Source organism: Natator depressus, chromosome 2 (genome assembly GCF_965152275.1).
Source record: "Natator depressus isolate rNatDep1 chromosome 2, rNatDep2.hap1, whole genome shotgun sequence".
NCBI classification, from domain to species: Eukaryota; Metazoa; Chordata; order Testudines; family Cheloniidae; genus Natator; species Natator depressus.
The window spans coordinates 157,021,568-157,041,503 of NC_134235.1; the positions used below are offsets into that span (position 1 = coordinate 157,021,568).

General features: G+C 41.3%; 1 protein-coding gene across 2 annotated transcripts in view; it reads left to right on the plus strand.

Moving 5' to 3' along the window:
• Positions 1-1,816: 1,816 nt before the first annotated feature.
• GALNT1 (polypeptide N-acetylgalactosaminyltransferase 1) overlaps positions 1,817-19,936 on the plus strand; it is a 192,932-nt gene continuing 174,812 nt past the window's right edge. Inside the window, exon 1 of one of the 2 annotated variants that reach the window (XM_074945204.1) lies at positions 1,817-1,986. The gene's annotated coding sequence lies outside the window, so the exon portion shown is untranslated. The remainder of the gene's footprint in view (positions 1,987-19,936) is intronic. The other variant, XM_074945203.1, reaches the window with a different exon arrangement.

Below are 19,936 nucleotides of genomic sequence, written 5' to 3' on the forward strand. Positions count from 1 at the left end.
TACATCTATCTATCTCCGAGTTGTGAAGAATCTGTAGTAAGGTTATAACAACCAACAAGAATCCACTTCTATGTAGAAATCCACAATTAAATTGAGTATTCCTGACTAGTGATTTAAATCATGATTTAAATCAAATCCACCCTGATAAAAACTATAATCGTTTTCAGAAGCCCTGTTCCAGCTGGAAAATATCACTGCCTAATGACTTGCTTTACTCTTTGGAGTATCTTTCCAGTTGAATTAAATGCTCTCTACATACAAATCTCACTACCTTCTGTATGTGTCAAAAGTCCTAATCCTGCCATGAGCTCTGTATGGGTAACTCCCTGTGCCTGGGCAGAGATCTATGACTGCAATGGGGTTCCACCTACTTGCAGGGGTTTGCCTCTACAGAACTAAATGCAGGATCAGAACCTTATGCAGTAATGCTAAAACTACACTTTCTCCTACCCCCATATATAATGCTTGCACACTACATCGATCAGCTCCCTTCTGGAGCTACAGTAACCCAAGTGCAGCTGTACACAGACTTAACTGAGGCTGCGATGGCAACGATTATATAGGAAGTGCCAGACGTGCTGATCATCTTATTGTGACATCTGTAGAATATGCATGTGCATAGTATAGTATCCGCCTGCAAAAAATGTGTTACTTTGAAAAACTAGTCTAGAAGATTACATAAAGATATTTGTGTTGCATATATTAAAAATACAGTTGCACAGTTATAGGATCCAAAACAGACTATGGCCCCATACCATCTGTAATGCCTTGAGGACAATACATATGTCTCTTCCCTATACGTTCTAAACTTTTTGTGCCAAAGAAAGTGCATGTTCGACAAAAAAGACCCTTTTTTCTCCGATCTGAAAAAATGAACGTGCAAAATCTGTCTGACAGCTGCTTCCAATTAAATACAGTATGCAAAGGGTGCGGTCGAGAGCAGGCATATTGAGTGTCCTGCTCACCCCCTATGGGCAGTCCTGCCTCACAGCCAAAACCCTCCCCTGAAACACCCTGCCCTCAGTCTCTGGATGGCGAGGGGGATGCGCAGCTATGAATACAGACTAACAGATGAATATGATACAGATCAGCTTTATACCCTGCCTCCATAACACCGCAACTCCACCCCTGCCCAGCCTCACACCACTCACCTCCTCAGGCACAGCGGCACCTTCTCCCCCCCGCCCCCGCCCCCGCCCCCGCCCCCGCCAGTCGTGCACCACGTGGCTTCCCTGGCGATCCGGGTTACCGGTGGGCGGAGCCGGACGGGCGGGGGCGGGGCCAGGGCAGCGCGTGGACTCCACCTTCCAGGAGACGTGTTCGCGCGCCGGAGCCGTTACCACCCCTTCCCCCCCCACCCCGCGAGGAAGCCGCCGCCCCCGGCCGGCCATGGAGACGCGGCGCTGAGGAGGTCTCCGGAGGCAGCGGCGTGCGGGAGACGCGGCGCTCAGGAGTAGCGCCGGGGGGCGGCGGAGGGGTCCCGCCAGGCGGGCGGCGGCGGCTCTGTGTGTAACTGCCTCGCGCAGCGCCCGGAGCGGGGCTCCCGGCGGCCGCGGAAGGAGGGGGCCGGGGCGGTGGCGAGCGGTGCGAGTCTCCTGCGCCGCTGGCCAGTCTCAGGCGGGAGCGGCCGCAAGCGCCGGGACTCCGGGTCTCTGCAGCCGCCGCTGCGAGCCGGGAGGCGGACCCGGTGCCAGCCGCGCCTGAACTTTGCGAGAGGGACGGAGCTTCCCGCCCCCACCCCACCCACGCCGGGCACCGGCGGAGTCACCCCGCTGATCGCTCCTCGCCGTGCACCTGGAGCCCCCCCGCCCGGGCCGGGCCGCGCGGACTCTGCGCTGCGACCGAGCAGTGGCCGCTCCTCTCCCCAGTAGCGGCTCCCCGGGGCCGGGGGGCTCGGTGCTCTCCGGGCGGCTGCTGGTACGTCCCCCGGGTGTGAGCAGCGCGGCCGGGCCGGCCGGGCCCGTCGCTTGCGGACGGAGTGGCGAGGTGAGTGAGGCTTTGGGGAGGGGGCCGCTTCCCCCGACGCCCGGGGCCGAGCGGGGGCCGCTGGCTCGGGCGCTCACCCGCCTCGAGGAAGCGAGTCAGTGAGAAGAAGAAACTGGTTCTCGTTGGTTCCCCTCGTCATCGCCGGGAAGCCTCAACCGCCGCGGCTCGAAACCGCCGGAGGAGCGGAGGCAGCCGAGCCGCTGCGCGGTGCTTCTCCGAGCCGCTGCGGGTGAAAAAACCCGCTCGCCCCTTGACTGGGGCTTGCAGGAGAGCTCGGGTGAGAAGGCGACGGGGGCGTTTAGGGAAAGGGGGACCTGCTGCTACCGGCACGGAACTTGTTCTGTGCCTGGGGTCAGGAGAGTAACAGCTGCATCCCCCAGCTCTTCCCCTTTGCACCACTGTCACATGAAGTTTGCTCAGATAATAGTTATTACATAATGTGTGACTGATATCTCAGACTCTCTTATCCAGTGGACTCTGAGGAGGGTTTGTTTTGTTTCCTTTTAATTCATAAAGCTGAAGGGGATTAAAAAAACTAACACTTTTGTTTTTGGCAGTTGCTTTAAAACGAGTTAGTTTGTATGTGACCCCACTGATTATTTTAATAGTGGGCTAGTATTTTTTAAGAAAGACGGACCTTTTTTCTTTTCCCAGACTTATTACTAAATATGACCAAATCTTTTAGGTCACAGTAGCTCATTGCGTTCAGCAGCATCCAGAACCTGTTACTGCTACACTTCTAGGGGTTTCAGAGTAGCAGCCGTGTTATTCTGTATCTGCAAAAAGAACAGGAGTCCTTGTGGCACCTTAGAGACTAACAAATTTATTTGAGCATAAGCTTTCGTGAGGCTCACTTAATCGGATGCATGCAGTGGAAAATACAGTGGGGAGATTTATATACACAGAGAACATGAAACAAAGGGTGTTGCCATACACACTGTAAGGAGAGTGATCAGGTGAAGTGAGCTATTACCAGCAGGAGAGTGTGTGTGTGGGGGGGACACGGACCTTTTGTAGTGTTAATCAAGGTAGGCCATTTCCAGCAGTTGACAAGAATATCTGAGGAACAGCAGTGGGGGGGAAATAAACATGGGGAAATAGTTTTACTTTATGTAGTGACCAAAGAGAGGCTTTCTATGCAGCAGCTCCTTTGGAAAATATTTTTTGTGGCAGTGAAAAAAGTGAACCAGAATTTTCTGTTCTCTGTATAAATTGTGTTGGTACATGTACTGTAAATTTACAGCAACCAACAGCTGTGCAAACGAAAACTCTGTAACTAGCTATGTATTTTATACACTCTCTATTACTCCTCACTAGGGATCCTTTGCAAAAACAGTGGCAACCATGCTGCCTGTTACATTTCTGACTTAGGGCACCAGAGAATCCATTTTTATTGCAAAAGCTTGTTTGTACTGGAGGAAGCATTTCACTTTCCACTGCCAGCTTCATCATTTTCTGGGGTTTGGAATTTTATTCAGGTTCTTCGTTTAGTCCTGGATTGTTAGGTTTTAGTAAATGGTTTTGATAAGGCTGTATAAGATTTCAATATATATTTATCAGTTTTGCAACATTGGCTACAAAAATCTGAACTCAGGTCAGCAGGAAAACATTTTTATAACCAGTGGTGGTAGTAATATTGTGGATGCACAGTTAAAAGGAGGTAATGTGAATGGTATCCTTGAAGCTTTTTCAGCACAGCAAGGGCATGCATCACTTCTGAGCTGAGACTTCTGGGATTCAGGAGATAGTGTTCTTGGAATTGTATTATTGAGCACTGTTTTCAGAATGGTAGATTATACAAATAAAGACACTTACTTTAGATGGGCAATACACTTTAGAGATGTAAATCAGTGTCATGGAAATTCCGTAAGTACTGTATGACAGGCATTGGATGGTTCAATTTTGAGGTGCTGCAGCTGTTTTACATATACACTTTAAAATGCCCCTGTCATCTCAAATTAGATTTGTTGAAAGGTATCATGGGAACTACTCGTTTTTGAAAGTATTTAGGTGGTGGTGGTGAATCTTGTGTACCAAACTGTTGTGCTGGCAGAACAGGATGCTGCTATTAGTCTTTGCTACCCTTTCATTTGGCAAGGCTGGTATTCAAGTGCCCATGTATATGTAAACCTGCATGTTACATTATTTCCCTTTTAAGAATCTCCAATTGTTCTTTATTTCCCAGGAAAATAAGAATAAAAAGTGTGTATTGATGGGTGCATGTCTAATAAATCTTAGATCACTTATTTTGATTACACTAAACATTTGATGAATTCAAGTTTATCAGTTAAATATAAAAATTGAGTGCTTTTATATATTAAATTTGTTTTAGTGACATTAGTACTGGTGAAAGGTATTGGATTAACAGCAGACTGAACTCATCAGTTCACAGCACCAATACAGTATAGACATCAACACTGCAGTCTTCACGTTGCTTTGTCAGTGCACTTCTACATTGAACTACAAGGACCAGATCGCCACATACCTAATTGCTGTAATCAAACATGACTCCTTTTGAATTCAGCAGGAATTTTGTGAGAGTACACTGGATAGGATTTGGCCTAGAAATTAAAATTGGAATCTGGCTTTCTGTACTTCTTGAAAAGTGTTCATTTGCGTATCTCGGTTTTCTAGAACCACAGAAGTTTGTAATCCCAAGATTATGGCAATAATCTTGGGTTAGGTAACTATTTTAACTGACTGTATAAAAATACTATTGCCTCTTTAAAATTCTAAATTCTCATCTTAGTCTTTCATCCTCTTTATTACTAGTAAATGTCCAATGTGTTCACTTCTATCTCCTAAAAGTAATTATTTAACTATTGCACATTCATTCTTAATTTGTGGAATGAAGTCTATTAATTCAATAAGGTCTCTGAATATCTTCCAGGATTTTAGGAAGGTGTAAGGAGCTAGCAGTTTCAGTGTATTTACTGTTGCTTGAAAATTTAAAAAGCTTAAGACATACAAAAACCACATTTTCAGGATGGAAGTAATATTTTTAAAAATGGTACTTCAGTTAATGAAAGGTTTCAGAGTAGCAGCTGTGCTAGTCTGTATTCGCAAAAAGAAAAGGAGGACTTGTGGCACCTCAGAGACTAACAAATTTATTTGAGCATAAGCTTTCGTGAAGGTTGGAAAACTCCTCAGGATTCCTGTGTGTGTTAAACTCTTGCAGATAGCTCGCAATCCAGACTCTCGCATATCTTGATACATCAATTGTACCTTGCAAGTTTTTAGTACATGTTTTGTCCAGTAGTGCTGCTAGAGTTGAGGGGCTGTTGATCATTAAATTTTCTTTAGAAGTTTTTAAACAGTTCTGTTTAAATTCACATTGGATTTAAACTTGTCATAATTATTGGGATTGTGGAAATTGACATACTGGAGCATATCCATAGTTGATCTAGTCCAGTATGCTGTCTCAGACAGTAATTTGCACAAGATGCCTTATATGAAATGTAACAAACCTTACTGTAAGCATATGTGGGATAATGTGCACCAGTTAACATCTCATCCTCCTGTAGTAGTAATAGATTAGCTTAAATCCTGAAGAATATGCGGTTTTATTTCCCTTTCAAAAATTTTAGCAGTAACTATTAACTGGATATTCTTCTGCACATAAATGGTCAGTCCTTCTTTGGATCTTCCTACATTTTGGCCTCAGTGACACACAGCAATGAGTTCTGAGCTTTAATTTTGTATAGTGTGACTAAGTAGTCCTTTTATAGAGTTGAATTTGCTGCCTTTTATTTTCACTTAACATCCCTTAGCCTTGGCTCATAAGTGTGTACTTATATCATGTCCCTTTTTTAGTCTCTTTCTAAGGTAAACAGTTCCAATGTTTCTAATATCTTCATATGAGTTTTTCTGTGCCAAACTTTTTTTTAGCCTTTTTTGAATCTCTTGTTATCCTGCAATATCCTTTTTGCTGGTGAATGCAATATTCCAGATGATTGAACCATTGATTTATAGAATGACATTGTTTCAATTAATTTTCTCTGTCACATTCATGGGGCATCCTAATATTTTATTTCTTTTAATAGTTTCACATTGCGCAGAGGTCTTTCTTGAGCTGTCCAAAGATGCTCAGGTCCTTTTCCTGAGCTGACAGTTAAATTAGAACTCTGTGGATTGTATTAGTAATTCATTTTTTTCTTATTTCTTTGCATTTATTGACATTGAACTTTATCTGCCATTGTGTTGTCTGTTCACCTAACTTGGTTAAGATCTCTCTGAATTTCCTCAGTCTTCTGACTTTAACTAACCTAAATAATTTTGTCATTTGTAGGCTTTGCTATATCACTCCTTACCCCTTCTTCAGGATTATTAATAAATATATTAAACACTGCTCCTAATGTATATCTGCCCAGCGTTAACCTTTTGCCCTGTTTAAATTTATCCATTTATTCATAGTCTTAGTTTCCTATTTCTTTTCTAAGAATAAAACCAGCTATTAAAACAATAATTCTTGTGAGAAATCAGCTTCTGCAGTATTGTAATCAAAGAAGTAGTTTTACTTACCTTGATGTTAACTTTCTAAATATAATTCTCCAAAATAAAACATGCATTAACCATGTGACTTCATAAAGGTATTGTGATATGTCCTTCTTCCAGTTCCTCTGAAGCAGTTTTTCTTTTATAATCTTTGATCACATTTAGTCCATTATCTGGAATAGGCCCATCATAAAATCAAAGAAATTGATATAATTTAAGTTAATATATTTTAAAGAGCTGGTTAACATTTCCATTACTCGCTTTTTTGATTATTTAAATATATGGGTTTATGCAATGGAGTACAAAGATTATTAAAGGACATCTACTTTTACCAAAATAGAAACCACTGACTTTCAAAATTGCATAAATATTTTTATATATTCCCGTAATAGCTCTGAACTCCTTCAGGAGTTTTAATACATTCAAATGAAAGTCTGACTCTAATCCACTACCAGGTATTTATTTATATTCAGAAACCGTGGACTATGTAGGTGACCAAGAGCAGTTTATACTTCCATAAAGGAAGCTTTAATTCCTGATCTCTTGTCCCTTTGGTTGGAGGGGCTGGGGAACTGCGTATCTGGTTTAGTGCTCCTTGTGGTTGATTTTAAAAGATGCTGTCAATGTGAACTCAGTCAAAATAAATAAAACATTGACATTGATTCCTCTCCCAATTTTTGTGGCAGTACAATCGCATCTTCCAGTTCTTACAACTTTTTTCCCTCCCTTCTGTGACTATGGGAGAACACAGACAGTAGAAACTGACTGTACAGGGGAAATAGTGAGGCAGATAATACAAAAATATTTGTGAAATAACAACAAACTTTTATCTTTCAATTACAATAAGCTTGGGTTGACTGTAGGACTTTTATTCTTGACACAACCCTAAATAGCCTGGATCTACTGATCTGAGACCAACTCACTCCCTGTGGTGATCTGGTGAAATTGCAGTCAGTGAAGGAACTTGAGATGCATGTCTTTGGAACTCAATCCTCATCTTGGTCTGTATTAGCCAGTGTTGAACTTCCAGGGTGTGGTGAGAGGCTCATCTCTCTTCCCTGGCGCTTAATTAGGTGGGTAGCAGTGGGAGATGTTAAATAAAACTTTTGTTTTACAAGGTATTTGAACTTGGAGTAACTGATGGGTCTGTTTTATTATTTTTTGCAAGATTCTTAATAGTGCCCAGAGCCTTGGATAGAGGCTTTTTCATTGTAGGGTAGTAATAATTGAAATACATCAGTATACACTTGTAGGGTAAAAAGAATCTTGGAAAACTGTGATCTCTAAGTTGACTGTGTCCCTTTTAAAGGAGCATTGTTCAGCTCCAGAAACTTCTTTTGCAACTAACTGGAAGGGTAACTTTACCACAGAGAGTGAGTGTGATGGAGGAAGATTACGGAAACTGAGAAACTATTATTGGGTCTCAGACAGAAACTTAAAATGCTTGTGCAGGGAGGGAAATCAAGTACTGTCTTTAATTTATCCCACTATTTTATGTCACACGAGCTTCTAAACAGTGGGTGAGTTGATTTGACATTTGTTACAGTACCTTGGCATAATTAATTAAGGACAGTGTTAACTGGAAGAAACCCCACCAGCATACTAACAAATACATATGCTATGGCAGGCTGACATTTTAAAAATATTGAACGGGCTAGTACTTGAATGGTTAGTGTTTCTCTTGTTAAATGATCAATAGGCTTTAAAATGCCTTAATCTTTACCCTTGCTCTGCTCTTCTGAAATGTCCAATGAGTAGATGCTGTGAGTGAAGATCTTGGCTATGCTGCTGTTCTTACCCAGCATTGCCAGTAGGAATAGTCTTTCACACTGCTGCTCTTGCTGAGCTTCCATAGAAGCTCTGGATGCAGGACCAGCAGCAATTACAGCTGCTGGGGGCACTCTTTGTAAAGGGAGGAAAAGGAAGCATTTTCTCTCTTCCATCAATATGCCATATTGGTATGAAGAGAACATTTTGTAGCCTTGTTTGTTTCAGGGAATATTGGAAAAACAAGGAACAATGACTGTGCCTACCATTGGTTTACCTGAACAGGAGTTAGTATATTTTTTATTTTTGTAGCTCTAATGTAGATGAGGATTCAGCAGGCAGACCTTGTTTATCTCACGGCATTTAACTTTTTAGGTTGTCCTCAGATGTTAATGTATTCAGTTAACAGTAATAAAAATGTAGGAAGCTGTTGTGGTTTTAAGAGCTTCTACCTGTGCTAACTCTGGTTCAGTTGCACAGGTGGTAGAATCACTTGAGATGCTTGTGTGAAATTTCCTAATGTAGATTGAGTAACCACTGTTTTTATTTCTTACAGGGAATTGCTGTTTGTATCAGAGTGAAACTTACTAGGATCACATCCATGTCACTGTTGCTTAATTCCTGTAGTCATAACTTCTCATATGAGAGAATTTCTGGCTTGTGATTGGTGGAGTCATATGACAAATCAGTGTCTGTCATCATAGACCTATAGTGTGGAACAAGAGCAATTGAGACTGTGGAAAGTTGATACAACTATGACTCAGCTCAATAACCTGTGAGGTCATGTTTGACTTTTTCTCTTGCATCATACATCACAGTAGAGTTCATGTCTTTCAGGTGCTTCCTACAGAAAGGTACTTGAATCTGACCTTTTTTTCCTATCAAATTATTTGGCCCTCAACACTGTAGTATATGAATGCCTCACATTCAACACCCCTGTGAGATACAGCTATGTTATCCTTATTTTACAGAAGGGAAAACCTAATTTGAGGAACCTGTCTGAGACCACACAGTCTGTTGTAGATCCTTGGAACTGAACCCAGTTACTGAGTCTCAGCCCGTTAACAAGAAGACCATCCTTCTTGACCACCTTCTCCATTGCATGAAGTTCAAGTTTCTTGTAATCTCTAAGACCGTACATAAATCTGTCCTTCTCTGTTTTTGAGTCTCCTATTGCGTTGGTCTCCTTCAATCCATTTGGCTGGAGATGCCACCTTTGGGGGCTGTCCCTTTTTGTGTGCTTCTTCCACTATGGTCTCCAAGTTTCTCAGTTGTCTTTTAGGCTGAGAAGCTTTGAAAATATTTCAGGCTTTGATGACATTTTCCACCCCCCCACCCCCAAAAAAACCAACAAAAAAACCAGTGATAGTAAATTAGTGTACATACTCATAAAAGCATTAAATGAAGCATGTAATCATTATATATGGTATGTATGGTGTGGTATTGCCACCATCTGCGCCAGAGAGTGGTGGCTGCTGGCCACAGTGCTGCTTTCAGAGCTGAAGTAAGGGAGGTATGGTATTGCACCCTTACTTCTGCGCTGCTGCTGGCAGTGGCATTGCCTTCAGAGCTGGGCGGCCAGAGAGAAGTGGCTGATGTACCCCCTCCCCACGGAGCACTCCCTTCTGCCAACAATATTTTTTCTGATCTCGCAACCCCCCTACTTGCAGTCCTCTTTTGGGTCGGGACCCCCAGTTTCAGAAACGCTGCCTTAGAGGTTGTGCTAACTACATATGCTAACCAGTCTGTTCCACCTTATATTTAGCTGTGACGCTCAGAGTATCTTTCCCAGACCTGAAAAAGAGCTCTGTGTAGCTTGAAAGTTTTTCTCTCACCAACAGAAGTTGGTCCAATAAAAGATATTACCTTATCCACCGTGTCTCTAGACAACATTTTGGTAGAGGTGTCTCCAGTAGTTGTAGTGCAATTAGCAATAGGGATTTTTAATAGTTGAATTTAATGTAATTTTTAGCCATTATTTCCATAATCACTAAAAATATGCATTGGATGTATGAGCCTGATTAGGACTGAATGCTTGTAACTCCTCAGGAGCTAGTCCTTCTGTTAGATTTTATCCTACAGCAGGTGGGTTTGTGCATAGCTGCTGGAAGATAAAATATTCTCCATCAGCAACTGCTCTTCTACCTCAGATAATTCCACCCTTTTCTCTCTTCTCTCACACTTGCTGCCAAACAAATCAGCATAAAAAAAACATTGAGATACATACACTTGGTTTGGAAGCAGTCCGTATTACTCTGCACACAATACATGTGACAAATCCACAAAAGCAAGGAAATGAGAAGTTGCTGGATAGTGTGCACTTTGTATTTCTTCACCCTTGGGCACACGCTATCACAACTGCCATACATCATATACTGCTTCACAACCTTTAATCTGACCCCTGAGGATGCTAGTTTTCTAACACCCCTGTATTCGTCCTTTTGCAAACAGCCCTTCACCAAACTGCCCTCTCCTAAAAACCAACAGCTATATCAGACATCCACAGTTGCTTGCATTATGGGGGGAAAATAATATGGTGAAGGGGTGTTTGGAGAAGCGTGAAAGGGGAGAAGAGCTAGGATTCCAGTGTGTGGCATATGATAGTTCAGGTAATGGCAAGCAATTCAAGGTATATATCTGGAAAGAGGCAGACACAAAGGAGTGGTAGGCCTGAATAGTATGCTGGGATTTTTGTGTTCTTGCAGAATTTCAGACTTGTCATTTAGGACTGTGCCTACTTATGTTTGAGTAATAAACATGCTTGTGAAGTGAAACACTGTGTTTCATTGAATAAAAACTGAGTTTTACATGAAGAAAAGTGGCCTTTTTAGTGGTGGAAGATTACAACAGCTCTGTTGGTAAGCTACAAACTACCACTTTCTCACCTCTGAAATTTCTCCTGAAGATGCTGCTTTGTGATTGTCATCTTTTCATTACATAAATAAATAAAATAATTTAGCACGCTGTAGTTCTGGCCTTCCCTGAGTTTCTGTGCAGTCCTATTGATTGCTTTCCCACCTTTGTCCTCTGCACCGCTTTATTTAGCGCTCTTTCTCATTGAATTGTTTGAAATTACTCTGTCAGGTCCTCTATTGGGGAAAATACTTTGTATGATGTTGGGTGCTGTTGAAATCTTTTTCTTTTTCTTTTTTTTTTTTTTTTAAATTCCAATTTTAAGCATCTCAGGTCTTAGTGATGGATAACTTATATGCAATATATTTATTGATAGTGTTCCTAAAAATATTTACATCTTAAGGGTAGATAGAAGTCAACAAAAACAACTTTGTTTCCTAACAAAGTTAGTTTCTAGGAAAAGCTGTCTTAAGTATCGAGAGTGTGGTCATATGTAAGAGACGAGCCTAATGTGTACCAAATTCTCATTTCGTTTATTATCACTACTTATTGTTTGTTATATGGAGCTGGTAGTGCCACCTACAGTTAAGGTTGTCTGACATGTCTCATTTCAAACCCTGTTTTCAGTTGCTTATAACTTTGCTGAATTTCAGCCATTTGGGCTGAAATTTTTCAGGTTGCATGTTCTCTGATTTTTTTTGGAACATTTTTAGCAAAAAATGGTTCACTATTTCTGAGAACGATATTAGGGGAAATATGCCCATATTTTTGGAATATATATTTTTTTCTAAAACTTTTAGTTGAGACGTTCTAGTGCCTTTATGCTTTGGAGCAAGGGCTTGAAATTTGTCAGGGGGATTGCGTTTGTCGGAGCCTTTTGCTGTTCTCTGGGAGAAAAACACTCACATTTGGCCAAGTGATAAGCCTTTGAAAAATCAGGTTGCACGTACTCAATAGAGACTTGTTAGGATTTTTTTGAGAAGTTCTTTGAAGATTGCCTGAGCTGAGAATGGGCTGGCTGAGTGAGACTTTCCTTACAGTTGCTGCTCCCAGCTGCTGTGACACCCTGAGTACTCAATACTCTTGCTGTTGGCTCTCAGGCAGTATGGAGGAGGAAGCTCCCTGACTGGAGTCAAGGAGACTGTTTGTTGTCTGTGTGACGGTTGCCTCATTTGTTGCAGAAGTTGGAAAGTGTGTGGTGAATGAGGCAGGGGATGGTTTCATGGTTAAGGCAGCTGAAAGCTGCCCTGGAGGATTGGATTCTGTCCCTGCTTCTGCATCCTCTGTGACGCTGGACAAGTCAGTTAAAATACAGTTTTCACAAGTGGTCACTAACTGGAGAACTGAGAAGTTGAGGTCTTATTTGCACTAGTGTTGAGCACTCAGGTGCATCTGAAGTTAGTGGAACCTGTGCTTTGAATGTATGAAGTGCTATATAATGCGAAGTGCTTTGCAAAAATCAAGCTCTGGGCATCTCAAATAGTGGAAATTTCTGATTTCTTGTCTCTGTGCCTCAGTTCTCGATCTGTAAAATGGGACTCATAATAGCACCTGACCTTACAGAGGTATTGTTTTAAAAATAAAAATAAAAATCACTTTGTAAAGTACTCGGATACTGTAGTGATAAGTACCATAGAAACTCTTGTGAGGAAATAAATATTGAATAGTGGGGCTGCACATTGAATAATAAGGGTAAAACAAAGTACTGAGTAGCTGCCCATTTGGTGAGCAACATCTAACCTTAGCAGTCTTTTAAGAGTAATTTGACACTTACTTTATTTACATTAGTGCTTAAAGGCCATAACTAGGTTGGGTCCCATTGTACTAATATAAATAAATGACATTCCTGGCCCAAAGCACTGGCATTTCTTTTGAACCTGTGCATGATTATCAGCTCTGGTTACAGAATGGAAACATATTCTGTTGTCTGGCTTGCACTTCATGCATTTTCAACATCTGTCCATGTAAGTTACTTGTGGGCATCACCTGCGATGGTCTGGTTCTTCCTGAGAGGTCTTTTGCTGCTCTGTAGTGCTGTTGGAAGACACCCCTCTATGCCTCTATGCTTTTGCTGCTGTGGCCTTCACCTGAACCCAGGCGTTTCTATCTTTTATTTTTGTCGTTTTCTGTGTCTTGTATTCACCTCTAAGAGTTCTATATTTTGCCTTACACTGTTCCTTTTTTGCCTTTAGTGCTTTCTGCTAGTCAGTTGCTGCCCATGGTCCAGATATAATCAATGTATCCTTCTACCCACTACATTTTCTGATGTTTTGACGACCGTCGTCTTCCAGTTTGACCAGGTCTTTCAGATTTTCATCAGCCTGGTACTGTAAAATACTGGAACAGTTGCTAAATGCAATCTAATCTGTGTTTTTGTCATGGAACTTTTCTACTGGATCTTTTTAAATTTAAGTTGGAACATGACCACTAAGAGGTAACGATCTAAGCTGACATCTGTTCCTCTGCTGACTCTAACAGTTACTTGGAGAAGATGCCCACCTCTTATATACACCCAAGGTCTATCTGGTTGGCATTTGGATTGTTTGGTGATCTCTATGTGAGCTTGTGAATTCTCTTGTGCTGGAAGAGACTACCCCCTACTGTAATGGGTTGGGTCATAGAGATCCCCTTAGAACTGCCACCTGTTGTGCTGGGACTACCTCTGAGCCTGTTTTCCCTGGCAGCTTGGGACTTCAGTACCTTGCCTTGTTGAGTCAGACACACTAGCCTGTTACAAACACAGGCCCAGGTCCGAACTACATCCCCTCCCAAAACTGCAGGCTTAACTGAAAACAGCTTAAGAAGTGCTCTTGTCTCCAAAACCCAGGTACCCAGTTCCCAATGGGATCCAAACCCCAAATAAATCCGTTTTACTCTGTATAAAGCTTACACAGGGTAAACTCATAAATTGTTTGCCCTCTATAACACTGATAGAGGGATATGCACAGCTGTTTGCTCCCCAGAAATTAATTACTTGCTCTGGGTTAATTAATAAGTAAAAAGTGATTTTATTAAATATAAAAAGTAGGATTTAAGTGGTTCCAAGTAATAACAGACAGAACAAAGTAAGTTACCAAGCAAAATAAAATAAAACATGCAAGTCTAAGCCTAATACAGTAGGAAACTAAAGGCAGGTAACTCTCACCCTCAGAGATGTTCCAATAAGTTTCTTTTACAGACTGGACTTCCTTCTAGTCTGGGTCCAGCAATCACTCACACCCCTGTAGTTACTGTCTTTTGTTCCAGTTTCTTTCAGGCATCTCTTTGGGGTGGAGAGGCTATCTTTTGAGCGAGTTGAAGACCAAATGGAGGGGCTTCCAGGGCCTTATATAGTCTTTCTCTTGTGCAACATCACAGCCACAAGATGGGTCTCTAGCTACCTGGGCAAGTTACATGTCTGTGAATGAGTTGGCTTTTTGCAGGCTGATGCCATTGTTTACATGTTTGTTTGAACGTTCCCAGAAAAGCTCAGATGTGGATTGGCGTCTCTCAAAGTCCATTGTTAGTTAAGTACTCCCAATTACTTGAATAACCCCTTCACATTATGTTGACCAAATCTGCCTTATGTGCCTCCTACAGAAAACACTTTAAATACAAGCATAGAGCCAACGCTCATAACTTCAGATATAAAAATGATACATGCATACAAATAGGAATATATTCAGTAGATCATAACCTTTACAAAGATGTTACATGGCATATCTAGCATAAAACATATTCCAGTTATGTCCTGTCCACTCATCAGCATATTTCTATAAAGCATTATGGGGTGCAATGTCTCACCTACCTTGAGGGTGTTTGTGCCACAGAGATTCAAGAGCTGTTTACCATTATCAGTTTGGATGCCTTCTGCTGCTGTACCCATGACTCCTTCCCATCCAGTAGAGTTGTTGCTGATGTGTGCTTTGAAATTGCTTATCATCCACTTGATGTCGTGGTTAGGCACATCATCTGACACATTCTACAACCAGGGACAGCAAGTGTCTTTTTCACCATTGCTTGCCTTTTTTATTGGGATGTGTGCGCGTGTATATATATACTTGGGTTATTGTTTGCAACCTCATGATGGTGGTTCTATTGTTTGCTGGTTCCCAAGTCAGCAGGGTCTATGCTGATGTATCCAGCATAATTCCTACACTCCTTTCATACTTTCCTCCTCCTGTGTTCAAAATGTAGCACTATCAGATACCATTTTGCCACTTCTTGCCTATCTCATCTCATTGATGCCAAGTACTTCCAGATGGCAGTCTTTTTTTGTAACCTGTGCCATCTGTCCTGTACTGTATAAAGTACGTATGTTCTATATGCCTACTCTTGTTAGAGATTTGGGAGTCAGGATTCAATACTAATTTAGAAATGGAAGATTGATCAATAACACCTGAGGAAATTAAAGGACTACTAATGCCTCAAACTGGGGGAAGATCCTGGGTTGACAGAATTCAGGCAGAGGTATTAAAGGTGGGAGACAACATTCTGATTGAACTGCTAACATAAAAACATAAAAATGGCCATACTGGGTCAGACCAAAGGTCCATCCAGCCCAGTATCCTGTCTACCGACAGCGGCCAATGCCAGGTGCCCCAGAGGGAGTGAACCTAACAGGTAATGATCTAGTGAACTCTCTGCTACCATCCATCTCCACCCTCTGACAAACAGAGGCTAGGGACACCATTCCTTACCCATCCTGGCTAATAGCCATTAATGAACTTAACCTCCATGAATTTATCCAGTTCTCTTTTAAATCCTGTTATAGTCCTAGCCTTCACAACCTCCTCAGGCAAGCAGTTCCACAGGTTGACTGCGCTGAGTGAAGAACTTCCTTTTATTAGTTTTAAATCTGCTACCTATTAATTTCATTTGGTGGCCCCTAGTTCTTATATTATGGGAACAAGTAAATAACTTTTCCTTATTCGCTTTCTCCACACCACTCACGATTTTATATACCTCTATCATATCCCGCCTTAGTCTCCTCTTTTCCAAGCTGAAAAGTCCTAGCCTCTTTAATCTCCCCTCATATGGGACCCGTTCCAAACCCCTAATAATTTTAGTTGCCCTTTTCTGAACCTTTTCTAATGCCAGTATATCTTTTTTGAGATGAGGGGACAACATCTGTACACAGTATTCAAGATGTGGGCGTACCATGGATTTATAGAAGGGCAATAAGATATTCTCAGTCTTATTCTCTATCCCTTTTTTTAGTGATTCCTAATATCCCTTTTACTTTTTTGACCGCCGCTGCACACTGCGTGGACGTCTTCAGAGAACTATCCATGATGACTCCAAGATCTTTCTTCAGATTAGTTGTAGCTAAATTAGCCCCCATCATATTGGGGTTATTTTTTCCAATGTGCATTACTTTACATTTATCCAAATTAAATTTCATTTGCCATTTTGTTGCCCAATCACTTAGTGTTATGAGATCTTTTTGAAGTTCTTCACAGTCTGCTTTGGTCTTAAGTATCTTGAGCAGTTTAGTATCATCTGCAAACTTTGCCACCTCGCTGTTTATCCCTTTCTCCAGATCATTTATGAATAGATGGAATAGGATTGGTCCTAGGACTGACCCTTGGGGAACACCACTAGCTACCCCTCTCCATTCTGAAAATTTACCATTTATTCCTACCCTTTTTTCCCTGTCTTTTAACCAGTTCTCAGTCCATGAAAGGATCTTCCCTCTTATCCCAGGACAACTTCATTTACATAAGAGCCTTTGGTGAGGGACCTTGTCAAAGCCTTTCTGGAAATCTAAGTACACTATGTCCACTGGATTCCCCTTGTCCATGTGTTTGTTGACCCCCCTCAAAGAACTCTAATAGATTAGTAAGACATGATTTCCCTTTACAGAAACCATGTTGACTTTTGCACAACAATTTATGTTCTATGTGTCTTGACAATTTTATTCTTTACTATTGTTTCAACTAATTTGCCCGATACTGACTTTAGACTTACCGGTCTGTAATTGCCAGGATCACTTCTAGAGCCCTTCTTAAATATTGGCGTTACATTAGCTGTCTTCCAGTCACTGGGTAGCTGATTTAAAGGACAGGTTACAAACCATAGTTAATAGTTCTGCAGTTTCACATTTGAGTTCTTTCAGAAGTCTTGGGTGAATGCCATCTGGTCTTGGTGACTTGTTACTGTTAAGTTTCTCAGTTAATTCCAAAACCTCCTCTAGTGTCACTTCAATCGGTGACAATTCCTCAGATATGTCATCTACAAAAGACGGCTCAGGTTTGGGAATCTCCCTAACGTCCTCAGCTGTGAAGACTGAAGTGAAGAATTCATTTAGTTTCTCCGCGATGACTTTATCATCTTTAAGTGCTCCTTTTGTGTCTCGATCATCCAGGCCCCCATTGGTTGTTTAGCAGGCTTCCTGCTGCTGATGTACTTTTTTGAGTTTTTGGCTAGCTGTTCTTCAAACTCCTTTTTGGCTTTTCTTATTATGTTTTTACATCTAATTTGGCAGTGTTTATGCTTCTTTCTATTTACCTCACTAGGATTTCACTTCCACTTTTTAAAAGATGCCTTTTTATCTCTCACTGCTTCTTTTACATGGTTAAGCCACGGTGGATCTTTTTTAGTTCTTTTACTGTAGTTTTTTAATTTGGGGTATACATTTAGGTTGAGTGTCTATTATGGTGTAACAAAACTATAAACTTTCATTTTGTTTACTTTCATACCTAATAGTACTACTTCTAGAAGGAGAAAAAAAAAGGCCCTTTTTATTGGCAACTTAATTTTTAAGACTGGTAGAACGACTGGTCAGCCAGTTTGACAGTGATCATTCAGGCTGTGACAGATTAATGATTTCAAAAAAAGAACATCTGGAACTTTCAACGGTAATCCGAGGGCTTTGAAGGTCTTTCTGTCCAGTCATGTAAGCTGGGGTGTAATAGGGGTTGGAGTCCCTGAAACATAGAAGTACCTTGTTGGGCGGATTCCATTTGTTCTCTCTTAATTTTGCTTGCTGCTATGTTCTATATGTTCTATAATCTTTCCACACTTCTTAAGTAAATATTTTAATTTTCTTCCTGTATCTTTTTAATTTCAGTATTTTCATTTGTAATGTTTTAAATTGTTCTATATTAAATGCAAATTTATTAAAATACACCATTGCAGTGTTACTGTCATAAGTAAAAATTTACTGAAATGTCATTCAATCACCAACTAATATAATTACTTTATCAATATCCTATTTACAGAATAAAACTTAAAACACCATTCAATGGCTATGTTCTTGGAATACTTTCTAAGAGCTAATTAATTCAGGTGAAGAGGGAAAAAAGTGACTTGATTTTTAGGGGTGTCTGGCTTTTTTGGTGCCCAGTTCTCAAGCTGTCTTGAAGGGGCTGGATTTCAGAAAATACTGAGCACTGACCTTCTGACAGCCAGACCTTTTAAGATGTGTCAAGCTGGACTCTAAAAAGCTTGAGGAAACCCTACTCTGAAACCTAAATCACTTGTCACTTTTTACGAATGACCAAAACTATATATAAGTCCTACAATTTCAGTTGTGAATCATGGCCATCTTTTGTTTCCTTAATCAAAATTTAAGGGTGTGCCCAACTACTTATTACATAGCCATGTAAATGGAGAAGATGGGGCTGAGGGAGGAAAGACATTGAGAAAATGAGGGACAGCTGTTAAACTAATCTAGAGAGAGTGCATATTAGCTAGAATCTAATTTGGTGTGATTATCCAGCAAGGGCTAGGAGTGCTGTGGAAAGTAGCACCCTTAACCTTTAGGAGAAGGACTGTTTCATATCTCTCTAATGACTATCTCTAGCTGTCTGAAAAACAAGAGGTTCAAGGGGAAGCAGTGTCAGTGCCCGGATGCAGGTCTTCTAGGGAAGGAGTCTGCAGTGATTTTGGGTATCTGCCTGTGTACAGCTTATGACTTTAAAAACAGGGTCTGCAGTCTGTTAGATACAGCTCATATTTTTTTTAATGTGGGATTTGTTTGTCTTTTCTGTTATGATTTACCTTTATGTTGGAGTGGAATTCTAAAGAGTGGTAGCACAGGCCTAATGGTGAAAGGTCCATAATGTAAGTGGTCTCCCACTGAAATTGAACCACCTTAGACTTTACAATAGGCTGTTGCCTACCCAGAAGAACTAGTCTGTTCAGGTAGGCTGGTAATTAAGCAACAGATCACATGGCAGGCATTTGATCACCTGATGAGGCTGATCAGGAAATCATCTGAAGGGAATGGAGGTTATAAAAGAGTCTCTTAGCAGCTGTGAGAAAAGAAGAAAAGACCATATGAGAAATCATGTGCAAGGAGAGGAAGTATGTTGGACTAAGGACTCTACAGAGTGGCAAAGAAACTGAGGCAGGGAAAATGTGATAGGGTGTTCAGTATTTTGTTTAGATATCCCATGTTAAGTAAATTGTGTTAGAATCCTGTGTAACGTCTGAGAGTCAGTTTGCTTTCACTATGGCATATCTCTGAAAAGGTAATGTGTGAACTAGAAGGCTCACATCTTCTGTGAAAGTTGGGGGAAAGTACAGTCGCTGCTGGGAAGGCTTGGGGGAGATGGCAGAAGTTTCAGGGCCTAAGTAACTGAACCACAAGGTTCTTGCTGCCAAGAGGAGTGTAGGCATGAGGTCTGCACCTGGAGTGTGTTCAGAGGTCCAAAGCCAGAAACGGTGCCTAAACTCTAGCCATCTCTAACAAGCTATGGGCATGTGGGATTCAGCAGCCTGGTGATTGTCTAACCAAAGCAGCATGTTCAGATCTGTGAATATAGCCAGGGCAGGAGTTCCCAAACTTTTTGCTGGTACAACCCAATTTTAATTATTTCTTCCTGGGATCCCAGATGGCATGGAGGACGCC